Genomic DNA, 16,871 nt, shown 5'->3' on the forward strand with positions numbered 1-16,871 from the left:
AACAAAAAAAACAGGATAGAAAAGGGCAAGAACAACAGAATAACCTACAAAATCCAATTATTCTTTTTTGTATTCCCAGTCCCTAGTACACCTCCTTACATAAAGCAGATGATAAATACTCAATGGATGAATGAGTAAACGACTCTCCACAAATCTCCCATAGTCCTGGTTCCTTTAATTCATTTTTTCTTAACAAACACAATAAATATAATATAAATGTAAAACTAGTGATTTAATTTGTAAACCTTTGTAATGTTTTCAAATAAATAAATTCACAACTTAGAAGAAATATTTTTGTCTAATTGTGGTTTTCAAATAAGATCCGAATTATCAGCATCATACTTATCAGGAAACTTAATGCGCTTGGCCCTTCACCTATAATAGCCAATTAATCCTCACGGCACCCTGGTGAAGTTGGTATTCTCAGTCTCTTTTACAGATAAAGAACCTGAAGGTCAAAGGTATTTAAGAATGAGCAGACAGGGCTTTCCTCTTCAATTCTCTAGCTATGCAAAACAAAACAAGACTATTACATGAATGCTTAAATATTAAAGCCATTTCTTTAATAAATTAAAAATAAAATCAGTGAATCAGAAGTACTTCTCTCACCACTGAGCTCTGCAGATAACAATTGAAATGTTGCTACTTCAGTAGTTTTAAAGTGGCCATGAAATATGTCTTGGGAAAGAATGGTGGCTAAAACCATGAATATATTTATTTTATTCTAATTGAAATCTTTTTTTTTTCAAGGACAAATACAAAGATTTTTTACTTACTTTTAAGTGGTAAGTGCATAATAGCAAAAAAGGAAAAGAAAACAGATTGAGAATCATGACAAACGTGAAAGAAAAAAATGAAAAATATAGAAACTATGTAATGTTTTTCCAGTCTACATGATTTTTGAAATTTCTTTGGAAGGGTATTTTGAAAGGTCCAAATGCAAGACATGACAGTGACTATGTTACTGCCTTTCTTTCTCAAAATATCCTTTCTAGTGCCCAGTGTTTACTTAACAGAAAATATTTTCTTGTACCAGATATGTTATTCTTAAATTACTTTAATGCAAAATATGAGGTAATATTAATGCAAGCTATAAAACCCTAGTACATATTTAAATATATCTTCCAAATATATACTGTTTCACATATAGAAATAACTAACATTATATTGGCTAACTGCTAATGCTTGTAATAATCCAGTTTATTCTTAATGCTAATGATAACCCAGTAGCGCCACTAATGTCTAAATTGCAGTCTCAAAAACCCTGGTCCCACTAAAAGGAACCAAGGCCCTTTAGAGAAAGGGCTAAGTTTAGAAACTTTACAGTATGAGCCTGGGACATCTTATTGTACCAAAATGCAAGGATATTATCAAAGAATATTGGGATCATCTCAAAAAGCTACAGTACTTAATAACTGGAGCATTAAAAAAGAACAAGGATTATAATACACAAAAACAGAAGGTAACTTTAACTCTGCAAATCAATAAAAAGTTGACAATTATCCAAACAACAAATGTCTGGAATGAATGAACAGGCAATTTACAAAACAGGAAATACAAAAGGGGATACAAACATTAAAATATGTTCAATCTCCATAGTAATCAGGGAAATACAAGTTAAAAATATTAAGACACCAATTTTTTTGCCCATCAGATTGGCAAATCTTTAAAAGTTTGATTATATCAAGTAGTGGCAATAGAGTGGAAAAGCTGGAAATGTTGGAAGTTCAAACTGGTCAAGTTTTTGTTTTTGCTTTTGTTTTTTTGACTGGGCAATTTAGCAGTAACAATTTTCATTTTAACCTATATACCCTGTGGTCCAACAATTCTCCTTTCCTATACTTAAACTTAAAGAAAGTCTTGCACATACTTTTAAGGAGGCATCTATAATGCTGTTGACTGGCTACACTATTTTTAATTGTGAAGAAATTACATAAACTTTATCAATGGGGGATTAGATGTGTATGAGTCAGTTCAAAAGAATATCTTGGCTGTATCTTCAAGCTATATTGATAAGTTAAAAAAAGTCATAGTGAAAAATATACTGTGATGTTATATATATTTAAAGACCCACAAAATTATTTCATTCTATATGTCATATATATGTATATACATATATATGTGTGTGTATACATATATACATATACATATATGTGTGTATATATATATGTATATACATATATATGTGTGTGTATACATATATACATATACATTTATGTGTGTATATATATATATATGAAGAATCATGCTAGAGGGAAACAGGATGAACTTTTGCCTTATCTGTATTTTTATACTATAAACACAACAAAGTATTCTTTATCTTATAATTTTTGGATATTAGGAAAATAATCTTTCCATAATTCTCCAAAGTGGTTTTTAATGGCCCCCATTTATATATGAGAAAACAGGGCTCAGAAGACTAGCTGACTTATCCAAGGTTAAACAATAGAAGTAAAAAATGTGGTTGATCTCAGGCCCTTTATGCAGATGCTTTTCTCTAGATCACAAGTCAAAATGATCTTGAATGTTGTACTGGTCAAAATTTTCTAGGGAGATATCTAGGTTGGAAATGGAGGTGTGGGAGCAGTAAGTATTTGCCAGCTGATACCATGGAAGTATACAGGGGCTTGTGGATAAGAAGAGGAGCAGGCCCAGATAAAAGTCCTGAGAAGCAGCAACGTTTAATGGGTGAACACAGTTCAGCAACCCTATAAGAAAGTCAAAGGAGAGATTGCCACGCAATCAGAAGGAGAGGGTGGAGAACTCAAGCACAGAGAGCACATCTATAAGAAGAAAGTGGTCACCAGTGGCATATGCTGCGAAGAAGTCAAGAGGGCTTTGAAGTGTCATTTGGATTTGCTAACATAGACCTTTGGTGACTTTGGCAAGAGAGTCTCAGTTAATAGGAGAAGCAGAAACCAGAAGGCAGAAAGATGAAGCATGAAGATAGGAGAATTTAGCAGCATGGCAGGTCCTCAAAAATTTAAACGTAGAATCATGATATGATCCAGCAGTAAGGAATACTTAAGTCTAGCAATTTCTATTTATTGGGTATATACCCAAAAAGAATATAAGGAATTGAAATCATAGACTCAAATATCTGTGCACCCATGTTCTCAGCAGGATTATTCACAATAGCCAAAAAGTGGAAGCAAACACAAATGTCCATTGACGAATGAACAGATAAATAAGATGTGGCATATACCTATAATGAAAAATTATTCAGCCTTAAAAAGGAAAAAAGATTCTCACATATGCTGTGACCTGGGATGCACCTGAGTGAAATAAGCCAGCTACGAGGATGAATCATCTACGATTCTACTTGCATGAGGTACCTAGAGAAGTCAAATTCATAGAGACAGAAAGAGGAATGGTGGCTGCCAGGGACTGGGTGGGGGCCAGAGAAGAGGAATGGGAAGTTATTATTATTAATGAGTGTAGAGTTTCAGTTTGGGAGGATGAAAAGATCTAAAGATGGGTGGTGGTGATGATTGTATAATAACATGCATATAATTAATGTCTCTGGACTATAAACATAAAATGATAAAATTGTCAGTTTTATATATGTTCTACCAAACACCCACAAACACATGTGCACGTGCAAACACACACACACACACACACACACACACACACACACACACCTATGAAGACATTAAAGAAGTCAATGACAAAAACTTTGTCAAATGGGAAAGTCATAGGACAGGTCAGTCAGAGGAGAACTGTCTAAGACGGAGGGACCCTTGAGCATATTCACCAGCCTGGAAAGGACCACTGGAGAAACAGAGACATGCAGCCACCATCCAGGTGAAAGGGACACACATACTGAGCTAGCACATTAAAACCATCGAGCGATATTCAGCACTATGCTTCCGGTACTGAGCCTGGGTCTTTGGTGGGCAGGTGGACCTAGTGTTTTATAACAGATGTCAAATAGAGTCATATTTAGGGACACCTGGGTGGCTAGGTTGGTTAGTCATCTGCCTTTAGCTCAGGTCATGATCCCAAGATCCTGGGATCAAGTCTCGCATAGAGCTCCTTGCTTAGTTGGGAACCTGCTTCTCCTGCCTGCCGCTCCCCCTGCTTGTACACTCTCTCTTTCTCCCTCTCTCCCTGATGAATAAATAAATGAATTTTTTTTAAAAAAACTCACAAATACAATCATATTTAAATTTTTTTCAAAACACATAGAATCTAAGCGATGTTAATCTCATTAATAATGTTTTATTCAAGAATTTTCTTGTAAGTATCTCAGTAAAGAATTCCAGTCCAATTTTATATTGATGATGCTTTGGTGTTCTGCTGTTGTGGCAGCTTTCTTAGTACTGTTTGTTCATTTATCTTTACTTCCTGCAAATTCACATCACATAGGAATTTAGGTGAAAGGGGAAAATGTTTCCGTTTTTCATTATCCCCTAATTGCTCTTTATTGCCCCTTTGAAAATATGGTTAAGTAAAAAGCAGAGTGTGATACCCTGGGAGCATGATCGTTTCCAAAGTCCAGAAAGTGGTTCTTGCAGTGTGTGGAGGTTTGCATAATTACTGTTATTCTTGCAATCCACCCCGCCCTCCCTTCCCTTCCCCAACAGCAAGGGACCGGGGGGGGGGGGGGGGGGGGGGGCACAAACAAATAGCAGCAGTTCATCTGCTGTTCGTCTGCTTCTTCTATTCAGTAACCTGGGAGAAGTACATATATGAGTATTTCCTTCTATTTGAGGTTGGCGATAGTGTTGGCTTTGATCAACGGTTTTTTTTTGTTGTTGTTTTTTTTTTCCTTTTTTCACCATTGTCCTTACCATCCCATAAATATTTTCAATTAGTGCTCCAACCTGGTAGAAACTTGACCAGTTATGTTCAACAGTGCAGGATCTGCACCTGTTTTTTATTCTTGTGGCTGAAGTTGAGAGAGACCGTAGCTTATGGATAAGCAAGAGTTTCAGTTTTGTAATGCTTTATCTATATGTAACAGGCAGCTATTCATGAGAAAGGAAGTTTAAGGCTTGTAGGTAAAAAACCACTACCCAGATTCCAGGAAAATGCCCGTTTACTGAAGTTTTTTTTGTTTTGTTTTGTTTTTTGTTTTTTGTTTTACATTATGTCTGTAGTCAGATTAGCATTTAGGTCATACTCCAAAGAGTTTAAATTAATTAGCCTTATAAAAGCAAGTTTATTCCTCATGTATCAGCTTGACAGTTTTTGTCTGCATAGAGTGGTATTTTGTTTTTCTATGATTATCTTTCGGCCACAGAGGAGATGTTTCCTTATGTAAATGAGCATTGCATAATCAAGGATATATTTCAATAACTTAACTTTTTGAAAACTTGCTTACACCTATAAATTCGTGTATGTGTTAATTGTATATGTATAAATGCACAAATTACAGCCTGTCCCCATGATTCTAAATGTAAGGTTTGTGAAGACTTTTCCATTCTTCATAGAATTTATAAAGCAAAATGACTCTGGTGTTTCACAACTTCCTCTTTTGGTAGTGTCCTTTTGCAGAGAAAAAAAAAAAATTGACTGAAGAGAGCTGAGTGGAGTCAGAGCCCTTGGAGATGCTGGTTACCTCAACTATTTAAGCAGCTTAACAACCAATGGAAAAGACGACATTGCGGTAAGAAGAAAGGGTTCACTTGCTATTTTTCATTTTATTGCTTGGATTACTGTTTGTGGAACAACAATTTAAATATTGGTTGGATTATGAAATAGATGAGATAAATCTGATAATTTTCAAGTAAGTACTCAATATTTTAAATGAAGAAGTTTAGTAAGTTTGCCGTTTCAACTTTATATACAACCTTTTGAAAAGCTGGGCCAGTTTAAAGTTCTTATTGATCTCCAAATTATTTTAACTGAAAAGTAACCAAGTTCTCTTTTTTTCATAATTTTGTACACAATTTAATGCTGAAAGAACTTTTGTATTGATATAAATTCGAAAACTTTTTCTTCCCCTAGCTCCAGTAAATTCCTAACATTTGTGAGTTATCCTACCTATATTTGTTTGTTCATTTTGCCTATGACTAGTTGGACATTTTATGGAAAAAAAAGATATTCTTGGATTTGATTCTATTTACTGTGAAAATACATAGTATTATTTAAGGTGTTACATTTCAGTATTACTTTTCATATCATCACATTGTGATGATATTGAAATACTTTTGAAAAAGCAATTTGTAGTGTAGATAGTAGTATTTAAAAATGTAAATAAAGTAAGTCAAATTTTAGAAATTTATGTTTGTTTTAAGATTAATTTGTAGTTTTAATGCCCAAAACTGGACAAGAACTGTAAGACCATTTGGATTCATAATTGGGGATCAAACTAAGCTGAAACTAATTTTATTAGGCAATTCTAAAGTAATCTAAATCCAGCAGAATTATTTTTATTTGTGCCACGCTAGAGTAATGTATATACATATTAACTATGTAATAGAATTATATTTATCATACAGCAACTTTTAAATTCTTTTTTAGCAAATGAATGCTTATTTAATTTGATTTTTTTTAAATTAGAATAATCACATGGCTTCTGAAAAAGAAAGTCCGCATTATTCCATAAATTAACGAACTTCATTTTAATCAGTTTGGTTAAACAAGCCATCACATGGGTTCTATTACATTACCTAGAAAATAGGGTGTTTTTAAAAATTTATTTTCATGCAATGTGCTGTGACAGGACTTGTTGTCTTTTGGTTACAGAGAGAAGGAAAACAGAATGTTAGTATTATAAATTCAGTCAGTGAACTGTTGACTCAAATTTGACATTCTTAACTAAATCAAAATCTTAAAATTAAGTTGGTAGTTGTGAGGAATCCATTAAAATTATGTATGTTCATCTTTATGTATCACACACTACTTAAACACACCAGAACTTGATCATTGTTCTTTGCAACAAAACCACTTATAATGCCTTTTTCTTAAAAAAAAAAAAAAAAAAGATGGAAGTATTTTTAAATGTCCAGAATTTTAAGGATGAGATATTTCGATACCATAAACTATTAAGTGTTGTGTGTTTGTCATACATAGTGTGGTATTACACTGGATAACTGATAACAGCCAAGAAAAACACAGCCCAAGGAGGTTACAATCTAGACTGATCAACATACAGCAATTCAGAATGGCAAATGAAGGCCCAAGAAGTAGAGAAAATCCTATCTTGCTGGCAAGATGGATGTGTTTTGGTGGTGGTGGTGGTGGTGGTGGTGGTGGTGGTGAACTATTGAAATCTCTGAATGAACAGCCTAGTTCCAGATTAAGGAAAATAAATTTAAAATTTGTTCTGTGACAAAATCATATTTACAGAAAAAAATTAGTGCTACCTGGTTGAGTTTCCTTAGTCACGCAGATTGTTAAAGGAGCCAATCTTATCATTACTGGGAGGGTAACAAGATGCATTGCTTCTGCTTTTCTTGCACACAGTATAGTAAGAAAAAAGTATTTAGACTCCACCCCCAAATCCAAATTTTTGAAGTGAAATTAGATATAATATTGCAAATAATTTATTACCGGCATACACAAATTTTAACTTTTGAACTATAGATAAATATTTTACTGTTTCGTTAAGATTACATTCAGGCGACACCCTAAGGCATAAATTTTCATTGAATCTAATCTAAGTTGAAACTAAGTGACTGCAGCATAACACTGTGAAATTTACTGTATTAGTAAGACATGGTTGACTATGTGGTGTATGCATGATCTTGCTCAGCATCCGTCCAATTGTTGAAATCCAGGGTTGATCCAACAAATCTCACGGTTTAGTGGGTGTCTGCGCCCTCCTTCACAGTGTGAACTTTCTAGAGCCGCCCATCTCTGCAGAATGACCTGCTTCTAGAGGGCTCTATCCCACCTTGGCAAATATATTACGGCTCAGATAATAATTTCACTTTGAAACAATGATGCTATTTGTTCTTAACATAAATAATTTGACTTCCAAAAGAACTTCTGAAACATTGAAACACTTGTTTGGTTTCCCCTCTTTCGGCCATTTTCTCATTTGCAAAAGTAGATGAGAGTTTGTTGCCCTAAAGAAAGATCGTGGTTTGGGTGCAAACTAAGAGGGATGGCACGTTTTGAACTCAGAAACAAAAATCCTCTAAATCTGGATAAGTGCCACATGTAACATATTCATATTTATTCTAGTAATAAAAATATGTGTTCAATGGGAAAATTATTGTGTTCACAAAAATATGTGCTTTGGAAGTACATGTGCTCTGTAAGAGAGAATATGTATTTTGTTTTCATACGGGAAATAATTTCTGCAAATATATAGAATAAAGGCAGGTTCTTTTACATTTCTGAATATTTCCATTTAAAAGGGTACATTTTATGACGTGTAATGTACACATCTGTACTCTAGAAAATACAACTTTTATATCTTTATAATTTTTAAATTTTTAAAATGTAAATTATTTGCTGTTTGAGAATTATGATTTCCAATACTTCTCTAACATCATTGATATTCTTATTATTTTATATGAACTAAAATTAGGGACTTAGATTTTATGTCCTCTGGATACTTTCCAGCTTTGTCTTTTCATTATTTTCTAATTTTTCAGTATTAGTAAGGAGAACAGTGGATTTGTAGTTTTAGATCCAAATTGAAAGAAAAATGGCATTAAAATCATTAATTCATATTGGAACCATGGGAAGTAAATCAGAAATGAAGTTAGCCTACTGGTTTTACTCCACAAGTTAGTATAAGATGTCACAGCTCTTTGTTATTCTACTTTACAGATATCATTGTAAGTTCTCGGTTTTTTCAATATTGGGTGGTTATCACAGCCTCAAAAATTCTTTTCACTTTGGAAACAAACACAAATCATAATATGATCATGAAAAAAGTCACCACAATTCTGATTCTGAAAAAAATAAATTTAGCAACATTTTTCTTTAATCATACCTCAGTTCGATTTATTTTCATTTTGCATAAGAAAAAAAATGGAAGCAGAATGCTTTTATGCTTTTCCTGTGTTGATGAACAGGTCTGAATTGGAGAAGAGGTAGGAACATTCTCTAGGCAATTAGGCCGCCTTCTGAGTAAAAATCATATCTAATGCCATTGGAGTCTCTTAAATGTTCACGAGAAATGCTTACTATAGTTCACCTACTTTAAATTTTTTAAGAAATAATTTCAAGCTCAAAAGAGTTTTAAAAATACAAATAGCATAATGAATACTATATATCCTTACCCAGATTTGCCTAATCTTAATATTTTACTCTCTTTGCTTTATAATTGGCTCTTATTCTTTCTATCTTTCTGTCTCCATTTTTTCTTTCCAAACCACTTGAGGGTAAGTTATAAAAAACATGACCCTTGACTTCAGCTTGTAAGTGCTAAAAATAGAGGTAGTCTCTTATGCAACGGTTACAGTATCTACTTCATAAATTCACATTGATACAATACTTTCATCTAACATTTGCCCATATTCCAATTTTGCTATTTATCTGATAATACCCTTTATAGTATTTTCCCCTCCAGTAAAGAATCCAGTTTAGAGTCATGTGTTACATGTAGTTGCAATGTCTCTTTAGCCTCCCTTAATCTGGAACATTTCCACATCATTTCTTTGTCTTTTATGAAATTGAAAACTTTAAAGTCTATCCACCATCTCTTCTTTTCAACAGAGTGTTCCTCATTGGTATGTGTTTGACATTTCCTCATGATGAGATTGTGGCTGTGCATTTTTTGCTAGAATATGGCATAGGTGATGTCTCCTCTCATGCGATCATATCTAGAGCCACAAAATGCTCATCTATGCCCCATTGGTAATGCTAACTTAGGTTGCCATGTCAAAGTGTTGCCTCATTTCTCTACTTTATAATGACACTCCTCATGAAACATTTCCCTTTGGGTTTAATATTAATTGATGTTCTCATCTGATGCAGGTTTTACTGTAATCCATGATAGTTAGAAAATCATGATTCTCCAGCTCCAGCACTCATTGCATATTTCAGTCTTTTGCATTCTAATGTAAGCAAAAGAACTCCCTTCTCTCCTGTATTTAATTACTAATTTGTATATCTGTTACTGATATTAAGTCATGAATTTCTGTCTTTCCAATGGTTTATAATTCCTTACTGCCTTAATTTATAATGGTGCTCAAATTGTCTACATTTAAATAATGAAGCCCTCTTATTCTGGCTCCTATGTCCCTGTGGCATGCCTCCATCATGTTAGTGAACACTTTCTGATGTAAAAAGATCTTCTAACCTCATCTTGTACTTATCCCATCCCAAACCCAGAATCATTCATTTCTTCTTTTTTGTTTCTTTCTTTTATTTTTTAAGATTTCTTTTTCTTTCTTCTTTTCTTTCTTTCCTCCAAAGAGAGAGAGAGAGAGAGCAAGGGGAGGGGCAAAAGAAGAGGGAGAGGGATAGAATCTCAAGCAGACTCCCTGACATGAAGTTTGATCCCACAACCCTGAGCCAGAGCCTGACACGGGATTCGATCCCACAACACTGAGATCATGACCTGAGCTGAAATCAAGAGTCAACACTTAAGTGACTGAGTCACCCAGGTACCCCACATCTCATTTCTTTTGATGGGGAATGGTATGAGAGGCCAAGATCTGGGTTAGGTATACTCACTGCCACTGGAGTGTTTTTGTTCATTGACCCTTTCAACAAAAACATTTTAATGCAAATGCACATAGTATGCATACCCAAAAGCATATGCATGCATTCATAAAAACTCTTGTATCTATACACACATATTTTGGGCATCATGAGTTTATCTGATATCTCCAGTTCTAATCCATCCCCAGAAGGTTATTTCTTGCCTTTGCCTATGCCATGTTTGTGTGCTCCTTCCTCCATAGCATGAGCCTTGGATCTTAACATCAGTGTGTTTACTTATTTACTCATTTCTATAAAACACCTAAAATAATTTCTGAATTACTTTACCTAAACCACTACAATAAGCAAACCTACTGAAAAAGAATTCTGGGTCTGTGTGCACTTCTTACCCCCACATACCCATAGCCCACCAAATACTGTGTTTGTGGTTGCTTGGATGAATTCCTTTCTTCCTGCTTTCCCCCTTCCTTCCATCCCTGCCTCTCCTTCTTTCTCTCCATGTAGGGTTATCATAGTATTCGTTTGAAATATAATAAAGTTCATTCGTTTCTTTCTTTTTTTTTTTAAAAAGTATCTCTATGCACCTTTGTTTCTGTATCTGATTTTTTAAAATTTTTTTTATTTAATTTCTTTTAAGCATACCAGAATTCATTGTTTATGTACCACACCCAGTGCTCCATGCAATACGTGCCCTCCATAATACCCACAACCAGGTTCATTTGTTTCTGTTTGTTTCCAGTTTTAGAATTTTTTTCCCCTCTGCATTGTTACTGGTTTAATTTTATTTTTTAATTTATTGGCTTTTAATTTTTTCCAAGCCATGGAGAGTAAGTGTTACTTGTCCCAGCCATGTCTGTTAAACAAATCTGATAATCTTAATTCAGATGTTATGATACAATTCGGAAATACCTGTTTGAGTTATTGGCTAAACTTTTATCTTTATATTTCAATTCTGTTCAATCTACATTTAGTCTGAATTTAATTATCCTCTTGGATATTCCAAAAAGTGACAATTTTAGAAAAGAAAGTAGGTTATCAGAGGTATTTGGTCAATCTTATGAATTTATTATTCCAGAGTGGCTTTTAAAAGTTAAATGTGCATGTATCATCACATTTACAGAAAAATAGGTAAAGAAAGAAGCAACCATGAATTTGTGTAGTCCATAGCATTGGACAAATTCTCAACCTTTTCTAGAATATTCCTGCCCCTAGCACTCCCCCATATTCTTCTCTAGTACTCATAATGATGAATGCATCCTGATATTTGTGGTAGGAAGAGAAAGTGGGTCAGTGTCAAGATTCATTTTCAGTTTCCATTCTGTCACTTATGGACTGTGAATCTTGGATGGTTACTTCTCTTCTCTATTCAGATATCTAGCACCATAACTGTAAGTTAAAAAAAAATTCATACCTTCTTAACTTTTTGCCAACTTCTAGACTCATACCTCAAAGTGATTATTAAACTTCAGATGTTACCAGGCATCTTAAAGTTAACATGTCCAAAAGAAAGCCTGTCATTGCCCACCCTTCTCTCTGCTCCCTGCCCAGTCTTCTTTGGTTGATAAATGACACCACCTTACACCCAGTTATCCAGGTCAAAAGCATCACTAATTTATTTCTTTCCTTCACCTATATCCTATTTATCGGCAAGACCGTCAGTTCTATTTCCAAAATATATCTCAGCATCGACCAGGTTCATCCCTTCCACCATCTTGAGCTCAGTGTAAGACACTCTCATTTCTTCTGGACATCTCCATTCTACTTGTAGCCTATTAAGAAATCCCTCTTTCATTTCTTGCATTCCTGCCAGCATGATGTTTTAAAATAGAAATCAAATCATGTGACTCCCTGCTCAAAATTCTTTAATGGTTTCCTATTTTAATTATGAAAAAATCCAAATTCCTCTCTGTTGCTTATGTGTCTTGTCCTCTACATACATCTCCACCCTCATATTCTACTTCTCAACCCTTCCTTCATTACGCTCTGGCTCCACTCCTTATTTTGCCCCTAGGGCATCCTAAACTCATTCCTGACTCAGAGAATTTGCACATGCTTTCCCCATCTTTTCGTGGCATATTCTTCTCACACATTATTGTGACACAGCTCTTCTTTATTCAGATGTTCAAATGTTCCTCCTAAAGGGGGTCTTCCATGACCAAGTACATATTTTATTATCATATCCCTAACCCACTCTCTATCCTTTCGTCTCATTTTAATTTTCTTGATAACACTCAATGTTACATAAAATTTTTATCTTTATTTCTTTGTTTTATTACTTGTTGTCTGTTTCTGCTACTAAAATGTAAGGTCCATGGGGGCAGGGTTTGGTCTGAAATGTTTGGTTCATGTTACATCCTCAGTGTCTAGAAAAATGCATGAAACATACTAGATATTCAAGTGATGAGTAAGCACAAGGCCTCAACAGTTCTGAGCCTTGTATATAAATAAAACAAATGTGACAAAAATAACAACTATCTCCCAAGGTCATGTAGAGGTGGCCACGGGTATGGTTGTGCTCTGAGCTGCAATGCAGTTGTCAGGTGGGATAGTTCTGTTAACACAAAATGAAAGGAACTGAAACAAAAGAAGTGGTCCCAGGAGACAACAAATAAACGGAGAATTCTCTTCTTTGTGTATTGGCTGCTTTCCACACAGCTAAAAGGGACAGGTTCACAGTGGGTACCACTAATCTCTTAGGATCCTGGAGGCAATTGCTCTGCTTTGCTGCCCCACTGCCTTTGTATTTGTTTTGCCTCTGCCCTCACCCCCAAGAAAAACATGTGCCCACCCTCCCTTGCCAGTTAGGGTTCATTGCTTCCCTCAAGCCAGATGGAAGAGCAATCTCCTTCCAGAATTCTTTCCTGATTAACCATCTGCCTGTGCTGGCCTCATGGCTATGCATATAGTTCACATATTGTTTTGTAATTATTTCCTGGTTTTATATTTCATCTTGAAGTGGATTTTAAAGCTATTCTAGGAAAACTGTTTGGAGTTGTTTTGTGTGTTTATCCAACAGATTAAGTTTAAGATTATAAACATAGGACTTGGTTCTTGAGATTATTAGGTCCTAGATGATGATGATGATGATGATAATGTTAGTAATAATAGCTTTGCTGTTATATTTTTTAGTACTAGTTTTTAGTACCATTGCATATCATTTTTAGTACCAGTTTTAAGATAACATTGTATATTAGATGCTTCAGATGACTAACAAATTTAACACCCTCACTAACTTTGTGAGTTAAGTACCATTATTACTATTTTACAGATTTAAGGAAAAAAAGGTTCTGAGAGAGTTCACTTGATAGTGGTCACCAAACTGATCCTGGTGTGTCTGTCTCTACAATGGATCTTTATCATTAATACATTGCCTTTAGAACTTACACTGAGAAACAGAATAGGCAAAAGCTTTGGTTTAAATACAGTTAAAAATGTATATATTATATGGCACAGCCCCTCTGAAATCTTAGACACTAGTAGGAAAAATCTCAAAAGACATGAATTTTCAGCCACACTATGAAAAATATAAGGAGTCACCTGAGACATTAAAATACTTGGGGGTTATACTTCTTGGTGCAGCCATGGCACAAGGCTCCCTGAGGGAGGCAGCATTAAGGTCGAATGATCAAAGTTTTCATCAAGAGGAAAAAGATTGGGATAATACATTTTCAAAAAAACTCAGAAAATTGTCAAAGAACTGGAAAAACATTTCAACAGTACATGAATTTAACATTGAGCCATGGTTTTGTATTGGTTTTTGTTTGTTTGTTTTCTCTTCTGTGGTCCTTCCAGAAGAGGTATTTGGTGACCCCGCCTTTGTGGTTCTCCTCAGGAAGTGGGCTATGCGAAGAGACAATTTTAATTCTTGTGAGAAGCTTCTGTTTCCATTTTGAAGTACATATACTCATGTATTCATATATCAAGCATTATGCATTAAGCACCTATCTAGAGGCTGTGGGATACCAGTGACCAAGACCAAGTTTCTACCCCGGAGAGCTGAACTTCAGTCCAGTGGGGAAAGACGATGAGTAAGCCAGTTAACAAGTGAATTTCTGAAAAGGGAATTTTAGATGATGACAGCAGCATGAAGACAATTCAGCAAAGTAAAAGGATAGAGAAACAGAGAAGGGAAGCTTCTTTCCCTACCTGGCCTCTCAGGAAGGGAAATATTTAAGCTAAGACTTGAACGATGAGAAGCCTGGTGCCGTGCAGAAGCCCCTGGGAAGAGTGATGTTCAAGTGCAGAGGCAGGAAGGAGATCTGCCTTTCTGAGAAGGAGAAAGGAAGACTCCAGGTCTCGGAGAGTAGTGGGAGATGAAGCTAGGGACCTGGGGTTGACAAAGGTCCAGGTTACTGAGATTGTAGGACAAGGCAAGGAGTTATACAGCGCAAGCAAATATTCGCAAGGACGGGCACATGTATGTACTGGGGAACCGCGTGCAGTGAATGATCCATTCATTATCTGTGTTTAACAGAGTAGGAAAAACTGTTGTTTGAAGAGAAGCAGGAATTACTACATAGGTCAAAAGCTTTCTTAGGTGATAAATTTTTATATTTAGATAAATTTCAAGTAAGTGGAATTTATCTTCATGAGTTAACTACATTTTCTTACCTTTTCATCATTTTTATAATAGGTGTGGGTTTGATAAAAGTGAAAAGGGCTTAAATATTATTTGGATTGGTCAATTTAAGATTTTTCAGCACAATTGCTGTGGGATAGCTGACCTTTATCATGGCCACTGAAAATAGGTAGCCTGATGTCTGGTAATGTGGTCATCAGGCGCCTTAGTTTCTGCATGGATATGAAGTAGGTAAGTCTAGAGAAAAGGCTGTTTTCCAGTCTCTGGGGACAACAGATGTTCTCTCATTGATTCTTCTCAAATCCCAGCACCAATGACGGTAGGGACCCTTGCAGCATCAACCTGTTCCTATTATAAGAAGCAGGTATTGACACTGCATTTTCAGAACAATTATAAATTTCCTCTGGTTTATTTATATTATCCCAAGAGATTGAAATCATCCAGTTATTACATTTTAAATCCCAGAATTAGTCGGACACAACTTTTGAGTGGGAGTTGGGAGGCTGAGTGTGATTTAGGAAGGGAATATAGAATATCTTCCTGAAAAGGTCCTCCTCCCCCTTCTCCCCCTCCTCCTCTCCTCCTCCTCCTTCTTCTCCTCCTCCTTCTTCTTCCTCTTCTTCTTCTTCTTTCTCTTCTCCTTCTTCTTCATATTATTGTTATCATTATTATTATTATTTTTGTTATTATTATTGTTGTTATTATTGTCATCATCATTATTATTATTATTATTTTAACAAACCTAATAGCTATTAGGCACAAGAACAAGTGGCATCCCCATATACTTGAGAAGTTAATGACAACTAATGTGGCTGCTTCTATTTCTGATTTGGGTTAGGAGCTGACAATGAAAAAAAAAAAAAAAACAAAACCCTACCAGTGGCATTGGACTGAGTGTGAATAGAAGGATGACAAGGGTGGGGTGCAGAGGAACACAACGGTAACTTCCCCAAGGCAGGCAGACATCATATTGTAGGAGCCACAAGCTGACTTTTGAGTGTTTCTGACAACGCCCAAATAGAAAATCATTATGTTACTGGTATTGGGAAGTGTGGAAGAGTATAGATGACTTACATGCTATTTAAGTGATGCAGTCCATTGTATCGTGCAAACACGTGGGTCTGATGACTCACCGTGTCATTGGATTATTGCAAAGTGTGAGATGGTGTGTGGTTTCTGAGTGTATGCGTGTGTAAATGCATGGCTATCTGCAGGATGTGACTATTTGGGGAACACTCTTGAAACAGAAAGCCACTTCCTGACCTGCTGCTTACTTCAGGTAGACAGATTCACCAAGAAGCAAATATACTGAAGTATAAGAATAGTAGGTTTTCTACAGTAAGAATAGTACACATTTGTTGACACGAACTGGATTCGGGAGGGGAGCGAAGAAAGAGCACGTGGGCTTGAGGCATGATTCCAGAATCGGATGCTAAAGATGCCTTTTCCAGGGCCAGGAGTCCTCTCCTCCTGCCTTATTTGGCTTTGTTCCTCTGATTGGTGACCCATCACGTTGGAAAAGAATCTCTTTCAAAAGTATAAATGTTCCTCTTTCTGTGGGTGATGTCACCATTCCTGTGGCCCAAGCCTTTGTTACTAAATAGTACTTAGCAACACATAATCATTATTTTCTCCACTTAGAGCTCTGAGGGTGTTTGTTCTGATGAAATCGGGAGATACATTTTTTAGGGAGGTAGGAGTAAAAGCTGGGGGGAAA

General features: G+C 35.5%; 1 protein-coding gene across 3 annotated transcripts in view; it reads left to right on the top strand.

The window, feature by feature from the left end:
• Nucleotides 1–5,491: 5,491 nt before the first annotated feature.
• The window catches only part of MBNL1 (muscleblind like splicing regulator 1), a 200,362-nt gene continuing 188,982 nt past the window's right edge, over nt 5,492–16,871 (top strand). The window contains exon 1 of one of the 3 annotated variants that reach the window (XM_032852517.1): nt 5,492–5,614. The gene's annotated coding sequence lies outside the window, so the exon portion shown is untranslated. The other 2 variants (XM_032852536.1, XM_032852541.1) reach the window with 2 other exon arrangements.

Source organism: Lontra canadensis, unplaced genomic scaffold, assembly GCF_010015895.1.
Source record: "Lontra canadensis isolate GAN:19392208 unplaced genomic scaffold, GSC_riverotter_1.0 scaffold6, whole genome shotgun sequence".
NCBI lineage: Eukaryota > Metazoa > Chordata > Mammalia > Carnivora > Mustelidae > Lontra > Lontra canadensis.